This window comes from Cupressus sempervirens, chromosome 6 (assembly GCF_028749045.1).
Source record: "Cupressus sempervirens isolate cs-2001-9-10 chromosome 6, ASM2874904v1, whole genome shotgun sequence".
NCBI lineage: Eukaryota > Viridiplantae > Streptophyta > Pinopsida > Cupressales > Cupressaceae > Cupressus > Cupressus sempervirens.
Genome location: NC_143123.1, coordinates 291,229,978 through 291,247,462, shown reverse-complemented (window position 1 = coordinate 291,247,462; position 17,485 = coordinate 291,229,978).

Sequence of the window (17,485 nt, the reverse complement as noted above, 5' to 3'; positions counted from 1 at the left end):
TGTAAAATCTTACATAAGTTTTGTCCTAATGCTTATGAAATTTCATTACCACCTACTATTTCCATCTTCCCAATTTTCAATGTGGCTGACCTCACCATTTTCAAGGATACTTCTAATGTTGTAGGTACATCTACAGTAGATTCACTTGAAGATTGGTTGAAAGATTACCACCTTCACAACCCTTAGAGTTGGAAGAAATCTTGGAAACAAAAATTGCCAAGAAGACAAGGAATCAAACATACTATCAATACTTGGTCAAATGGAAGGGGCTACCTACCATTGATGCCACTTGGATGACTAAAGATCAGATTTAGCAACATGGATACACTCTTCATCAACTCACCTCAAATAGGAACTTGAGTTTCCTTTCCCCAAGGAATCATGGTGTAGGAGCAATCTCTCATGAAACAATGAAATAAAATTGTTTGGGTCATTTATGGTCTTGTTCCAATTTACTTTTCTATTTTTTCAATAAGACAATGTTTCTAGACTCCTAGGTTTACTTTTAACCCTTTTGTGTGGTCCATTAGCAATTATGTGTTTTATAATCTCATTTCTCAATGAGGTCACAAGGGAAAAATTAATGTAATGGTATGAATTTTCTTGTAATCTAGGGTCTTTTAGTTGTATTGAGTCAATTAGGACTCATTTGGATAGTTAAAATGCTTTTAAGGCTTTAAAATGTAAAATGCAATAAATGTTGCAAAAGTTACTATGCAACTTTGAAACTTTTTGCATAATTAAGAAAAAAATTTGTAATCAATACCCCAATCATCACAACCTTTGAAAATTGGTTGGGAAAGACCTTCATATAGCCCTTTCAAGTGGGTGGAAGGTAGAATGTAAGTTTGGCATTAAAATCAATAAATAATAATCCTATTTTTTGCATTCTAGGCAAGTTTTCTACATGGTACGAACTTGTAAATATGCATATAAATTTTAGCCTAGTATTTTTGGATGCACCATCAAGTGATTTTTCAAATGCAACTAGTTTGAGGTCCTGAATCTCTATAAAACTCAAGTTATACCTATTTTTGTGCAAACAACTGAGTGTTAGGGTTTCTAGGGTTTTGGAAGAAATTGCTTTATAACTCTAGATTCCACTATAGGAAATTAATGGCCTTTGTTGGAATCATTGTATTCTTAGTCTTCTTTGAGATTCTTTTGGTTGCAGTTGCTAACATGTAGGGACAAGAAAGAAAAGTGATGCCCTAGGTGCATATACCATGTATGCACCAACACACTGTTTTACTACAACAAACATTTGGGACCCTAAAACTCAATTCTAAAGCCTCAAACTTTGGATTTAGCCTATTTGGAACATTTTCCAACCTATCCAATTGGTTATATGTATTTGACACGCGTTTAAGTAGCATTTCCTTTGTAAAAGTGCCCTAATTAGCCCTTTAGACCTAATTGTTGTCCCAAGGGTTATGATGGCATCTTTGCTCATATTATTTGAGCACTTTGGGGTCTTGTAGTACATATAAAATGATAATTATTTTGGTGGTTGGCTTCCCTATTTCAATCCAAAGTCTTCAAGTTGTAGGCCAAAATATGATTTCTTGGGCTACTAACATTCCAAGGATGTAATGAAGGATCTATGTCTTTTATTTGTTTTGGGGTCCTCATATCCAATCAACATGACCATGATGTTGTAAAAACAACATCCCTTGAGTCTTATTTCATGTTTCCATGTTTTGAGTAAGGTTCATGTGTTGAGTCATTTTATGTAAAGGTGCAAGTGTGGGTTTGTAGGGTCTTCCTTGGCTCTCAAACCTTTTCAAGGTATATTTCTGGGTTGATCTCTCCCAACTTCCACTATCCATACCCCTACCATTTGTATCAAAATCACTCCTCCACTCATCAATGAGTTACTCCCAACTCAAATGATGGCCCAAAATGGTGACATCATGAAATAGCTACTATATCATTGCTTGCTCCTCTATCAAGGTCTGATCATAGTACACCTGTGACATATAACCAAACTTAGCATCAATATACCTCACATCAAAACTTGGAAAACATGATATAATAATCACTCATACAACTTACCAGATCACCATAGCAAGGTACTTAAAGGATGTGATATACATCCTCTAAAGTTATCAAGGCCTCTATGGTTGACAGATGAAATGTGTTATGCTCACTATGCAACTACTCAACAAGTGTAGTCAACAACCCATGATTTGCTAGTAAATGGGGCATTCATATAAATGCATCTCAAACCCATACTAGATATGGCAGTTATCTCACCATCATTTAGATACTATACAACCCACAACCCCACCACTTTGGGGGTCCTGAGAAGAAGTGCAGGAAACACTTCCTACAACACAAGACATGCAAACATTAGTAATACATCAAAAAAAGATCAAAATGCAAAATTTCATGAGAAAATGCTTCAAAAATAATTTGTGTTACATTTCCTTCTATATGTAGGCAACATAAAATGCTGAGTACCTATCGTGCGATACTATTCTAATTCCTATGTGATACCTTTTTATTATGTGACATTTTGCACCAGCTTATGTGATAAATGGGTATGTACCATATGACATACTTTTCACTACCAACATGATACATTTTTTAATAAGAAGTATCGTGCGATATTTTATAAAGTACCTGCATGACACTTTTTAAAATATTGCATGATATTCTATGTTTAACTTTCCAAATGTACAAAGAAAGGTCAGAAAAGCTCAAAAACATGGGAAAAAAGTGTAAACTTACTAGTGCCCCATGGAAATCTAGCTAGTTGTACAATTGGCTACACTCAAAATGGTGTCGATCAGTCAGAATGCTTGCTAATGCCATTTTCTCTCTCTAAAGCACTCTAAGCTCTCCAAATTCACAAAAGACAAAATGAATTTGAAAATGACACTTGGACACCTTTTATAGATTTTGACCTCATTTTGACCTAATTTTCAAACTCCTTGAAATTCTGTGAAAATTGTACCCTTGGCTAATTTTGACATCCTAGATCCATTTTCAAGATTGAAATCAAAATCTAAGTTCATCTTGATGGTCAAAATTGCATTTTAAAATCTTACCATCTTCTGAGTAGTTAGCCGACCTTTTGCAATCTAATCTTTGAATCTTTGCTGGGGCATCTTCATTTTTTCATGTCTTCATCACTTATATGCTTCATATCTACTTTAATTCACCTCTTCATGTCTAAAATCATTTTTCTACTCGATTTGACCTAGTTTTCATGGTTTATCATTTGTGGTCAACTTTGGCCGAATTGGGGCATTCTATCACTAATTTATGGTCAATATTTGGTTCTAATAATATATCTTGCACCTTGGAAATTGCTATATCTCATTTTTCTCATATATAGCTCATTTTTTTATCCCCCTTACCTCATTTCAATTTTGATCCTGAGGGGGTAGAAATACTCTATCATTGCTTGATACAACTCTCTATTTCTTCTAAGCATATGTTTGATATTTTAATTTTCTCTCAATCTATTTTCTTTGCTATGTTTTATAATTCTTCTTGAGTTATGACATTATCCTTTTCCTAATGTTTAGTACTACCACTATCAAGTTGTACATTTAGGATTTTCTATCTCCTTTTGCATTTCATTCTTTGGAATCAGATATCTATATCTACTGCTGCCTATTTGGCTTCTATTTTCTTTGACATAATGTGTTCCTAGATTGATCACACATTAGTCAAAGAGGGTCAAATTTAATCACCTAAAAATGATCATCTAGACTATTGGCCACGTTCTCAACATTTTGACTAATTTAACTAATCATTTACCTAGACCAAATTGGTAATAATCAATTAATTTGATTATAACCTATAATTTGACCATGCAATCCTAAGTTAATTATTTGATTAAAAGAACATGCCCTCTTTTAATTAAATAAAAGACCCCATTCTTCTAACCCACTTAAAGTGCACACATAATTTTTTTTTTCTATTTTAAAAATTAAAAGAAAAGTCTTTGTGAATTTTGTGTTATATGGAAAGTCAACTTATATTTTATTGGTTGACTTGTGCATGCACATAGATCCCTCCCATTTTTGAACTCCACCATTGATCTTTCATCATCTTGACTTTCATCTCTACCATCTGTACAATTTTGTGTGTGTGTGTGTGTGTGTGTGTGTGTGTGTGTGTGTGTGTGTGTTTGTGTGTGTGTGTGTGTGTGTGTGTGTGTGAGAGAGAGAGAGAGAGAGAGAGAGAGAGAGATATTTCCCCCTCAAAGGATCCACCATTTTGAATACTCTTATGCTACTAGTTTTCTAATAGGATTCTTTGGAGCTTTGTGGAGAACTTCCATTTTCTTGTCTTCATTCTCTCATTCCATCACATTCTAGCTTAATATCATGTTGTACATTAGTTTAGTTTCTCTTTTGCAATGATTTATCTCACATAGCTTAACTAGGTTGGTGGTAACACTCTCATCCTTGCTTAACATAGCTACATTTTGCATTTTATCATAGTTTATTTCACATTTGCATTGCATTATTGAGGCATCTTTTGTGCACATTTGCACTCTTGCATCTCATCTCTAATAGAACCTCCCATTGCATGGTTTACTAGCAATAAGGAAATTCCTAAGGCTCAGCTAAGAGCCTTCATATTTGAATCACACTCTCTTGCACTCCATGGATAGGGAGCTCTACGTTGGCATCCAAGCATTTCAAACTCATGGAATCCCTTGGATAGAATTGTTTAGAGTGTGAGATATTTGTAGTGTACATCTACTATAATTCATAATATTTTGATCATATATCATATTTTTCATCATATAATTTTCATAACACTTTTCATATCATATGTCACACATCTACAAAACTTCACATATTTTGATCTTCTACTTATACCTTTTCTTTTTACAAAACTTTCCTTGTTGACCTTCAAGAATTCACACGCTTGGCATAATACATAAATAACTTTTTCCATCTTAGGGTTAACATTGAGGATTTCATTCCTAATTAGTTATGTAATTATTTCATAACCAAAATAATTCCTTAACCAGTAATTTTTCTCTTATTGTTATGCTCTATTATGCTCTATTCACTACCTTTATTGGTGTTTATTACATAAATACTTTTGTTCAATCCTTATAGACTTGTGTACTTATCCATGTCATTATGAGACTTTGTACTACCTATCCTTAACTTTTCATGTTACAAATATTACTCTATCATCTATACTCAATAAAATTATTCATGTAATACTAGTGAAACTATCTAATACTTGGATAATTTTCTACATCTAATTATGAAACCTTTATCTGTACATTGTGCCTTCTCATCTTGAGATATATGTTTCCATAAATGAAAAATTTAACATTTCCTACTTATCCACATTGACAAAAATCTCCCCTTTTGGCATTGATGGCAACATATGGGAAAATTGGTTGTCCCAAAATGTTGTACAAAAAAATTCTTCAAAATCTACCTTCAAAAGTTTACAAAACTTCAAAATTTAAAACTTGTGGATCATTAGATTTATAACCATCTTTCCTTATAACTTGTAATATTGTTACTTCCCCTTACATTATACTCTATACAATTTTCTTGTACTTATCTCCCCCTTTGACATAAATGACAAAGGTGTCAAAATTTTGGTTCATTACCTCTTCTTTAGGTTGTTAATCAATAGATATAGTTTGCAAAACTTATTGTTAGACTCTCTAGGTTCTTCTTCCATGTGTCTTTCACTCCCTCTAATATGTTGAGGAGATTACATAACCCATAAGATGCAATTTCTACTACATTTTAGTCTAAGTAAATAACTTTGTCAAAGGATGTCTTTGCTTTCAGACACTCCTCCACTTTCTGTTTAGGTGTGTTTATTTTCACTAATAGGTGTTCTCTCAGAAGTGAGAACCTCTTTAAAATCCTCTCTCTACTAAGTTCCATAAGACTTATCTCATCATAAGTCTTGTTGATTTAAATTTCAATGTTTTCAACTTTAACACTCTATTGGTTAAGCTAGCCTACTAATGCCTTCACTTCATCGTGCTTTCTTCTTCGCTCCTCATCAATGTACTTAGTGAAATTAAAAGACATAAAACATTTGGCATACAATTCCTTACCTTAAATCTCACATATCCTTAATTCTTGTATGCATGCATCAAGAGCTCCTAGGTCATTTTTGATGTTTTGACAAACTATGCCAAACATCTATGCATCATGCTTTTCTTGTGCTTGAACTATTACCACATCTAAAAAGTTGGTGCATTCAACATCAAATGCATGAATCATTGCCTTATCTCTATCCTCTGGATTAAGGTATGATAATATCACTATCAATGTACCTTGTAACTTTTAAGTTACATCCATAAGAGTTTAAGTAAACTCTTCACTTGTTTGTGTAATACCCCAAAATTGGCACATTGCCATGTTAACCAATTCTATCTATTTGATCAACCCTAAGTCCTATTCTACTAGATAATTTTGATTTTGATACTCGCTACTTGACCTAAGTGTCAAATGTAGAAAAACCTAATCTACATTAATTATTCTCTTTATTTAATTCCTAAGTATTGACTTATAGTAGCTAAATTAAACCTATTTGATTAAATTTAATTAAATAATAAGTGTTCATACTTTAATTAAATTAAATTACTTCTTTGGCTAATGTGTGAAGGAATTAAACATATTTAATTTAATGAGATATTGTCTTTATTTTAATTATTATGTTTAATTACTTAATTAATTAAAAATATACCTTTATGAGGTCATAGCTTATTTTATTAAATTAAATATGCTTTTCATACCTTATCTTTAGTTCAGGAATGGGAATTCTAAGTGATCTATCTCTTGAATTGGAATTGACCTAATCAACTTGTTCTCACACTCAGGTGAAATTCAGTTAACTATCCATCACATTTAGGATCTGAGTTAGTTAACTTCACCTACACAAGGAATCTTCCATCCTAATTGAATCTCAATGTCAATTTTGACCATTCATATCAATTGATCTCAACCATTGATTGATTTTAGGAACTCTATTTAAGAGGCCTACAATTCCTCATTATGAAGGTATAATTGAATTGCATCAGATTACTATTGGAATAGATACTCACTTGCTTAATACTTTTATAGCTTTCATAATTACTTAACATTAATATCATATAGATTAAAATGAACTCATATAGTGTAATTTACATTTATTTGTTAGTAGATTAAAATGCATATCATATTAGATTAATTTTCACTTTCATATAAGCCACATAAATCCTTTGTACTAGAGGTCTGGTTGCTCGCTTCTTAGTCTGAGAGCAAAGGAAAAATCCTTCTAGTTAAAAGGCAACAGGTTGCACTGTTGGATTACTCAGATGAAAATTTCAATGTTCATTCTAGGATAATCTCTAAGATAATGACCATGTTCAAGTGTGCATAAGGATCAGAGGCCCATATTTCACATGTACATTTTTGGCACCCACCATGGGGCTAAGAAATCAATTTTTGTGGCCTCATCTACTCTATTTTCTACATTTTTAATGATTCTATCACATTTGTCCATACAAATTTCCAAATTTTTGTACTAGAAATCTCATTTTTGCATATTGCACTTCCTCACATGAAAAAATTCATAAGCCTGTGATTTCTCACATGGTGCACCTCATTTTCTGACGTGGGCATGTGTAAGATTTTGCGCAAAATTTTGCAACAACATATGGAAAATACAATTTTCTAGAATTTAGTTTATCATTATGTCTAATTAACAATGTTTCCTGAAACATTTTCTTTCAGATTTCTTATTTTTCTGTAACTTAACAGTGGTTTGTAGGATGTTTGATGAGGACATCTTTATCTAAACACTTCAAACATGTACTGACTATGTGATTACAAGATGCTTGTCAAAGATACGCATGTTGAAGACTTATTTCAAACCAATTTAAAACATCATGTCTTCTTTTTTCTTTCCACACATAATATAATTAGAGCTTGTGAACTTTGTAGGGTGCAAGATAGGGGAATGGGGGAGTATGCTCTTTACTACTTGGAAGTGATGCCCAAGAGTAAATTAGAGATCTAGAAGCCTCTAAAAGATGATACCTAAGGGAGGAAAGCAGGTCAGTGGCTCTCTAGTATGAGTCTTTTCTATGAAGGGATGATGATTTCCTTTTAGGGAATCAAAATCTTGAGAAAGAACAAGTCTAGATTGATTAGGCTAACATGGTGATGAAAATGTCTTGCCTGTTTGGGCAAGATGATGAGGTAGAGGAGTATGCTCTTTCCCCTTGAGGGAAATTAGAAACTTAGACCCTTTGATCCAAACCACTAGTCTGAGTCAACACTTAGAGGACCTATTGGAGCAATCCAACCTACAAGAATGACCCAAGTTAGTACACTCCTTTGTAGAATTAAAGACTCCATAGCCATAATAATTTCCTCTTCTTCATTTTGATATCACATATCAAGAAGAGGCTCTATCTATTACACTAGTTGGCGTTGACCCCAGTCTTGCTAGTTAAGTGTGTGCACTTTCAGATGTTGGTGTAGGTTGTTGGCCTCAACTTCACTTGTGAAGTCACTGGGGGTTAATATGAATGGAAGCCAAGTAAAAACCTCTTAGTTAGTTGCTACCCAGTTCACCTCCAAAAGGGGACATAATCTTTGTGCAAGGAGAGGGGAGAATCTCTCCTATAGAACTCACCATGGGCATGTACCTAGGTGTTGGACAGTGGTATACATGCTTGACCCTTGCTACAAGGGTGTTCATTCAATGTATATGTTATTGAGCCCTTGGAATACACCAAAAATACAGGAGCTCTCTAGTGGGGTGACATGGCTATGTGAGGTGAACTCATGCACATAAGTTGTGGGACAAAGGTTTTACTTCCTCTACCATTTTTGGTTATAGGGATAAAGTATGTTTGTTATTGAGTCTTACACTTGTCCAAACTTGTCAAAACAAACTAAAGGTCAAAACTCCCCCATCCCTCTGAGTTGCTTTGTCCTTAGTTGGATTGTTTGAGACTATTGCTTGCTTCCCATGCTTATCTAAAAACAAATTTCTTGTTCAAAACCAAAATGTTGTCCAAAAACTTGAAAACATTCTTGCTATCTATCAAAACAACTAACAATCTATCCACAATAGTCTAAAACTTGCAAAATCTCTTCAAAATTCAGTCTCAGTTATTAGTCTAGTCCCTATTTTTGTGCCCACTTTTGTGAAATTTTGTGTGAGAATCTTTTTAGTCGACACTTCTTTGCGCAGTGCTATCCAAGTCCTCATGCATCTGGTGCAAATCTCTATGTGAAATCTTGAAAATCTATCCTTTTTATGTAAAAATCCTATCTTTTTGTTAATCTAGCATGTCCTCGTGTAGCTTTGTACAAGTCTTTCCATGAGAAACTTAGTCAAAAAATTTTGATCTAAATCTTTGTATCCTTCTTTGAGTTTCCTCATGTGGTTCCCTAAGAATATTCAAGCAAGATCTTGTCTTAAAACTATCAACCTTTTTGTCAGAGCTATCTACGCTCTAAGTTTGGTTTGTATCTACAATAGTTTACCACTTTTCTATCTACAAATAGTGTCAAACATTTCTTAGCTAATAACTTGTGGCCTACACACAAACTAGTCTCATTTCTTAGTTATCTTGTCCTTGTCCTTTAGAGTTTTTCATACTTTGTGTTACAATAGTCATAATCTTTGGATGTTATAGCCATTACTTAGACAACTCATACCTTAGTGTACAATGCTCTTATCTTGCTTTTTGAGACTATATTCTAATTTGGTCCTTGTCTAGGTTTTTTCTTTTTGTCCTTGTCTAAGAATGTGGCAACAAGAAGTGGAAACATATTTTATCCCATTAGATGAGGTAGAGCTAGGGGCCATAATCATAGTAGAGGTTGCTTACCAGTCTATACGCAGTCTATCTAGTTCATCTAATGAGGAGTCTTCATGATCTCCTTCACTTGTTAGATCACCTTGTGTTTAGAGAACATTCTCTATAAACCTACAACAAACCAGGAACCCCTTGTATCAAGAGGATCCCAAAACTAGCAAGGGTCATACATCTCCAAACAACACAACTAAATTTTTATTTAGGGGACCTTTTCAACCAAAACACATTGAAACTTATCACATTCCTATAATGGCTTATCAAGAACCTGAACATGGAGAACATAATAGAGATTGAGATCAACATAGGAATGAAAAACATAAGGAACCTCTTTAGGGTAAACTTTAAGAAAGATACCTCAAAAAAAAGATATAAAATATTTGCAAATCTTTCATTATTTTGAAAAAACAAAATTATTTCTATTGCTGAATCTCTCAATTTTTATTCTAAATATGGTTAATATTGGCAATTATTTTTGGATTATAATTTTTTTGTATTAAATATTGACAAATCTCAATAATAATAGGAAGTTCATTAATCACCATGGAATGTTACAAATAAAAATTGAACATTCTTTTACCTCATGAAATATTATGAGGATCATTAAATATACTTTAAACCAATAGTGAAAACTAAATATTGGTGATATATCCCTAAAGTAACTAATAATTATGATAATTATTGGTCAGTTCAATTTAGTTTCTCTAATAATATATTATATTAAGGTGACTCAAATCTAATCATGTAATGAATATTGTGGAAAATATTTGAGTTTATATTTCTTAGTAAAATAAATTATTGAGTGATCTTAAATATTCTAGAACTAAATTTTATAAAATTATGGCGATTTAGGTTGTATCAAATCTTATATTATTAGCCAAATTACTAGCCCAAAAATTATAAAATTAGCCAATTTGTGAATATTAGCCACTAAAAAATACTTTGAATTTTTTTACTAATGAGACTAAGGAGGAGGTAAAAAATACTTCCTGAACATGCATCAAAAAATGTCGTAAGGACAAAAACTTCCAAAAGGTGATGGAAATCTTGCTTAACGAAGAGAAAGAGAAATACTTTCTCAAACTTGCTCAAGAGGGAGCCATACTACCTCATCACTTTAATGTTGAAAATATCATTACACCTAAAGAGGAAACTAAAACTTTCAAATTGAAAAAACAATGAAAAATCATCCAAGAACAGTTAGCCCAAATGATGTGTGATAAAGACAAACTTGTAAAGACATACACCTTAGACACTCTTTGTCCATTCCCTTTGGACAAGAGTATAGGCATGCCTCCTTTTCCAAGAGGATTTGAGTTACCTAAGTACAATGAATACTTTGGAACTACCAATCCCAAAGATCATTTGTAGGAATTCAATGCCTTATTTATGGAATTTATGCATAATAAGACACATCGCATGCATCTATTCCCAAGAAGTCTAGGTGGTTAGGCTATGGAGTGGTTTTCACACTTGCCTACTAGTATCAAAATGTTTGATGATATTACTAACCTATTTTCCCAATAGTACTCTCACAACATACAACACTTGATTAACATTCAAGACTTGTGTAACCTTAAATAGAAAGTTGGGGAACCTTTCCTCACATTCCTTTAGAGATGGAGACAACTCTACATCAAATATTCATGAAATATTCTTGAAATGGAAAAGCTTGACATCTTTACTGATATCCTCCTACCTAATTTTGGATATAGATTCCAACTTCAAGGTCTACATACCATTGAAGACATGGTAAAAATGGATGAACTAACCCTTCAAAAGGACACTTAACAAGGATCCACCTCTAACAAGGACAAATCCAAGTATGTGAACAAAAAATAAGAGGTTGTACATGATGGAGTTGTTGATAACATTACTCCTAAACCTTCTAAGGCAGCTTTAAATCTTATAGGCAATCTCAAAGCATCCAAGATTGTTGAGAAACCTCCTACTAACAATTAGACATTTTGAAACAAACCGAAGAACTCATCTTGGGTCACACATCCAAAACAAGAATATACACCTCTTGGTGAACCTTTGGATGTGGTCTACAAGACCTTGATACAAAATTAACTCATTTCTCCATTGGATAATTCTCATCCTTATGATCCATAGTGGTGACCACCATGGTGGAACGAAATTGTATTTTGTGAATATCAGTAAAGGTCACAAAACTAGCAATTGCATCAACTTGTGTCACAAGGTCCAAGACCTAATTGATGATGGTGATATTGTTGTGGATGGACATAATAAGAAAATAGATCACAAGACTTTCAAGGAGCCATTCCTTCACTATGAAAAAGGAGAAAACTCAAAATAGAAGCCTAATAACAAGGTCAACTATACGTACTCTAGTGATGGCAATGTGATCAACATGGTTGAACCAGTGGATGCTGAGTATTGTGATGTTATCATAATCAAAGGAAAACAAGAAAAAACTAAACCTAAGACACCATTTTTCTTAAAGGGCCCTACTTCTAATACATCTAACTACAAACCATCACAATTTTGTGCCAACACTATTACATGTTCCTATGCTAAGTTAGAACTCAAAGGCCCTATGCCTTCTACTCCTGATCTAGAATAGCACAAAGAAAAACCTCTTGCTGGTCCATCTACAAAAGGAACAAAACTTGCAACAACTTCCATGGCTACTAGCTACAATATCCTTAATCAATAGAACTAATGCTCAAATCATGATCTTTGAGCTACTCAAAATCTCACCCACTCATAGGTAGATTCTAGAAAAAGCCCTCATTGAGAAAAACATACCTCAAGATATTGATCTTGAGAGGTTCCAATCTATGGTAGGTAATCTAACCTCACCTTACTATATGTCCTTCTTTGAGGAGGACAATAATTTACTAAGTCATTTGCATAATCAACATCTACACATTGAGGTCATAATATACTAGAAACATGTCTATTGAGTGCTCATTGATAATGGAGCTAGTTTAAACATTGTCTCTACTACTGTGCTCAGATAATTGGACTATTCTGAAGGGTCTATTGATCCCCATCACAAGATAACTATTAAAGAGTATGATGAAGTTGAGTGTAAATCTTTAGGTCTTGTGGTATTGCCTCTCCAAATTGGTCTTGTAGAAAGGGATGTCACTTGTCAGGTCCTTGATATTCCCTTGGCTTACAACATACCTCTAGGAAGACCATGGATACATGAGATGAAAGATGTGCCTTCCACTTACCATCAATGCATTAAATTCCCATTTCATGGCTCTAAAGTTAGCATACCTACAAGTACTAGTTATACCTACAACATTTTCAAAATCTATTGAAAAATTTGTACCTGCTAATAAGGAATATGTAGACTATCATGATAACAAGCTGAAACAAATCAAGTAGTCACTCAAGTTGAAAGAGACTGGAATGAGTGAATATCACATAGAACTAGTTTTTTCTTTGACATGTCTTCCTAAGTCTCCCCACCATTATGGGAGACCATTTGAAGTGAAGAGACCTTTTGTGTTGACACCTCAAACCAAGTGTAATGGTACTTTTGTCAAACCTATTGTCCCTCTAGAGGATGAAAGTGAAAATAGGGCCATTGTTGCATGGATCTACAAAGAGGAAACTTCAATTGACCTCACAAAATAGGCTTGTGAAATTACTTCTAAAAAGTATGGTCTAGGTCTTAGACTCATGAAACTCTTTGGTTACAAGGGGACTAGTCCTATTAGATGAAACAAAAATGGTCTGATTGATCCTATCAAAGCAATAGCTAGGAGGAATCGAGATACATATGGTCTAGGCTTCAAGAAGATTCCCTTCCATCTAGGGATTAAAAAAATTATACTAGAACCTAAGAATTCATCTAAGCATGAGTCACAAGCTGAGTCTAATGACCATGAAGATAATGCTAATGATGAGGATCCTTATCTTTATCTAATTCCTAATGATCTAGCTAATTTTTTTGTAGAACCAGATGACTTTATACCACTTTTTAGTACTGTGGATGGTGATAGTGATTCTTCTGATGACATTGTTGATTCTCCCCATATCCAACAAGAAAAAGGAGAGTCAAGTCATGCTTTACACATTGAGTATCTTTGTAAAAATCCAAATGATGAAGGAGAGTTTGTTCCTATCATTATTGGGGAATTCTACAGTTTATCTCCATGTAGTACAAATTATTGAGAGTATGAATTTGACTCTCTTAGAAGTAGATATAGACAAAGACATAGATCAATTTCATGTCTATGAAAACCTCCTCAAAGTAGGTGAATCATCTAGGGTTAGGTTAGATGGGTACTACCCAACTAGTGTCCTCAAGTCTTCAATTAATGACATTAGTGCTCAAAGGAAATCAAACACACTTGTGGACGAAGCTACTCTAGGTCTTGATTTTCCTATCTAAACATTTAATAATTATACCACAAATGCAATCAAACCTACCACATCTCTTTTACTCACCTATCTTGAGCTTATAGACTAGAATTTCAATACATCTAGTGAAGTCCCCACATTCTAGAATGACTATGCTCTTGCCAACTACTTAAACATTTTTTAACCTATAACATATTCCACTAGTGAAAAAAGTGTCAACATGACTAAAGATGACATCAAATATCTTAGTCATACAATAAAAAAGAAAAGAAATAAAAGTTTTAATAGTGAAAACCACATTGTGGTAGTGTCAGAACCTAAAATAGTCGTCCTAGAATTTATGCTTTGATGCTTATGTTAACTTGCCACATTAAAAGGGACCAATTTTCTCGTGATTCTAGCTTCTTGTTCCTTGAATGCTAACATTTAATCCTGAAAAAACTAGAATAGATTTCCTATTCATATTCCTATGATTGCAATGTTAGTGGGGATTGTATGACATCTGAGGTTTCACTATACACTTAGTGATGATAATTGTTGAAGCTTAGTAACCAGACCTAGGGCTACATCTAGTTTAAGGTTACATCTAGCATAGGGTTGCAATTGCATAAGCACATGGTTTGATTGTAGATCAGCTTACATCCTTTGTGATGAGGAATTTTTGGTTTCTTCAAAGTATCATACTTCTATGTGGCTGCATAAGTATTTGGTTCTTTGGTTCATCCTATTGATCTTCATGGGTTACCTATCACTATCAACAAATAGAACACTACATGAGATGTTAATTCATTCACATTTTGTACTTCATACATACTATCATGATTCATCTCATCTACACTACATTCATACATCATATCAAATTATCAAATCATATTTGCATTCATAATCATAAGCATAAACATCTCATGTACAACAAGCTATAAAGACAGAAAGATGACAAATGAAAAAGGTACTCAAATTAAAAATCTCATATATATATAAAATATACATCTATACAAAATTAGACACTACTTGAGCACTATCAATCTCAAAAATGGTACAAAAGGTGCTGACACACCACTCAATACAGAGCTAGAGAAAAATCAAAGCAAAATAAAGCTAACTCTCTCGTTCCCCCTCACCTCTTATTGGGGGAGGAGGAGGAGGAGAAGGAGGCATATCTGGTCTCACTGCAAGCTATGTTCCCTAAGACTCTCGTGCATACTATGAAAATCTAGGTACCTACTCTACTTCATCTAGCACAACTACTACATAAGCTACAAAATAGTAAGCTACCCTAGCTGACTATAGCTAGATCTCATCATGTTGATACTCTAATCTTTGTGCCTCCTGCTTGAGCTACTTTCATAGTCCATGGATCTCATGCTTCTGATCTACAATCTAGGAGTCTCTCATAGTCAACTATATTTGCAGCTCTCCTAGCTGCCATTGTTCAATCCATATCTTCTCTCTAGACCTCCTTAAGGCCTCCTGGGTCTATGCTAGGGAATCTCCACTCTGGGTCCTTGTAGTAGACTAGTCTTGCATCTCCTCATCTCCCTACTCAATCAATTGCTTGGCTAGCCACTACTCCTCTATGTGAGGTCTCTGTGTGTTTCCTCCAATGGCTCCTAAGGAACCCATCTCACCTCATAGATGTTAGTGTCCTATCCCACTAGCACCAGTGCTAGGATCTACTCTCATCTACCATAGAGGAATAGGTACCTATCATGTCCTATGACCTATCCCTCCTACTAGAGCTATTGTAGTTGTGTCTAGGGTGCATATACTATTTATCTGGGTATGACCATCCCCACTAGATCTATAAAACCTAAGAAAAGGATTACTCACAAAGTAAGCCTGATATGTAGGATTCATCCCCCCATTTTCTACTATCAGCAAGTACTCCCACTATGTCACAACCAAGTTATGCACATCTATCATCGATCTACCAGGATCTAACCTTGAGAACCATCCACAATCTAGATCTATCACCACCCATGCCAAGGAATAGTAATCTTGTGATATGTCATGTGATTGCCCATACTATCACCATATTTGAGTCAATGGGAATCTCTCCACAATCTGTATTGAGCAACCTATTAGTGGTCAAGAGGCAAACATATGTCCTAGCTCCTAGGGTGCATCATCCAAATCCTTTGTCTCTTTCTAGGGCCACCATACTACTACCACCAAGTCATCGAGATAGCCTCTCCACATCTCAATCTTCCTTAGACCTATCTAGGTAAGCTGGCCTCTATATCTACAAATGTACGACTCCATAGGCTATCACTCATCAAGAAAAATGGGTCTAGTAACTAGCAATTGCTCCCATGCCCATATCTTAAGAACATAGACCCTAGTGGCCATGCTCTTCCTCTCGTGTTATATTAGCTCATGCATCTCATGGAACATATGAGTGATCATGTACTAACCCCATCCATATCTCTTTAAGGTCTCTAACATCATTTGAAGCATCCAGCCCCATTTGCACTCTAACCCATGCTAGCCTCTATTAGGCATCTAGAAACAACTAATGAATATCCCCAACACCATTGGAAATCTATGTGTGTGTTCATAGGTGTGTACCAGCTCCTCCCATGTGATTTCTTGGCCCATGACCAACTCCTCTTGAAACATGATCCTCAGTGCCTCTGTGCCTATGTGTGGCACTATGTCATAAACTAATCTCAGCCTATCTAAGGGTATCCATAGTATCTGGTAGATATCCTCCATCATGATTGTCATATCCCCTTGTGGAAGATGAAAGGTGTTAGTCTCTGAATGGAAATGTTCCACTAGTGTAGTCAAAAGGTTGTGATTCACCAACACTATTGGAATCTAACAAAGATAAGATAATCCCAGTTTGTCAATGTGTGCCATATCAGTATCATCAAGCCATCACAAAAAAGCTGTGTATGGTGGGTAATGGGATTGAAATCCAACATCTAGAAATGTAACATGTGCACACAAACACAAGATGAAAGAAAGTGCAAAATTGTAACAAAAAATCAAATTTCAAATTTTTAAACTTGCATTTAACACTAGAATTTCACGCAAAATCTCATGTTCTCACACGAGATTACACATCTTCACATGAGAACACTACTTCACGCAAGAAGCAATCAAACATTGGATGAGAAAATAACCCTTTCTAGGGCTACTTGTGTGACACATGGGTATCTCTCCTACAAAAAATCCCATTACCCTAGGTGAAGAAGTACATGCCTGGTACTTCTTTGTGTGAGATCTTATTTCTCTCACATAAGGAGAGAAATCATCATGTGAGAAAAAAAAACAAAATAAATTAAAAATACCTAAAAACATGCTAAAATA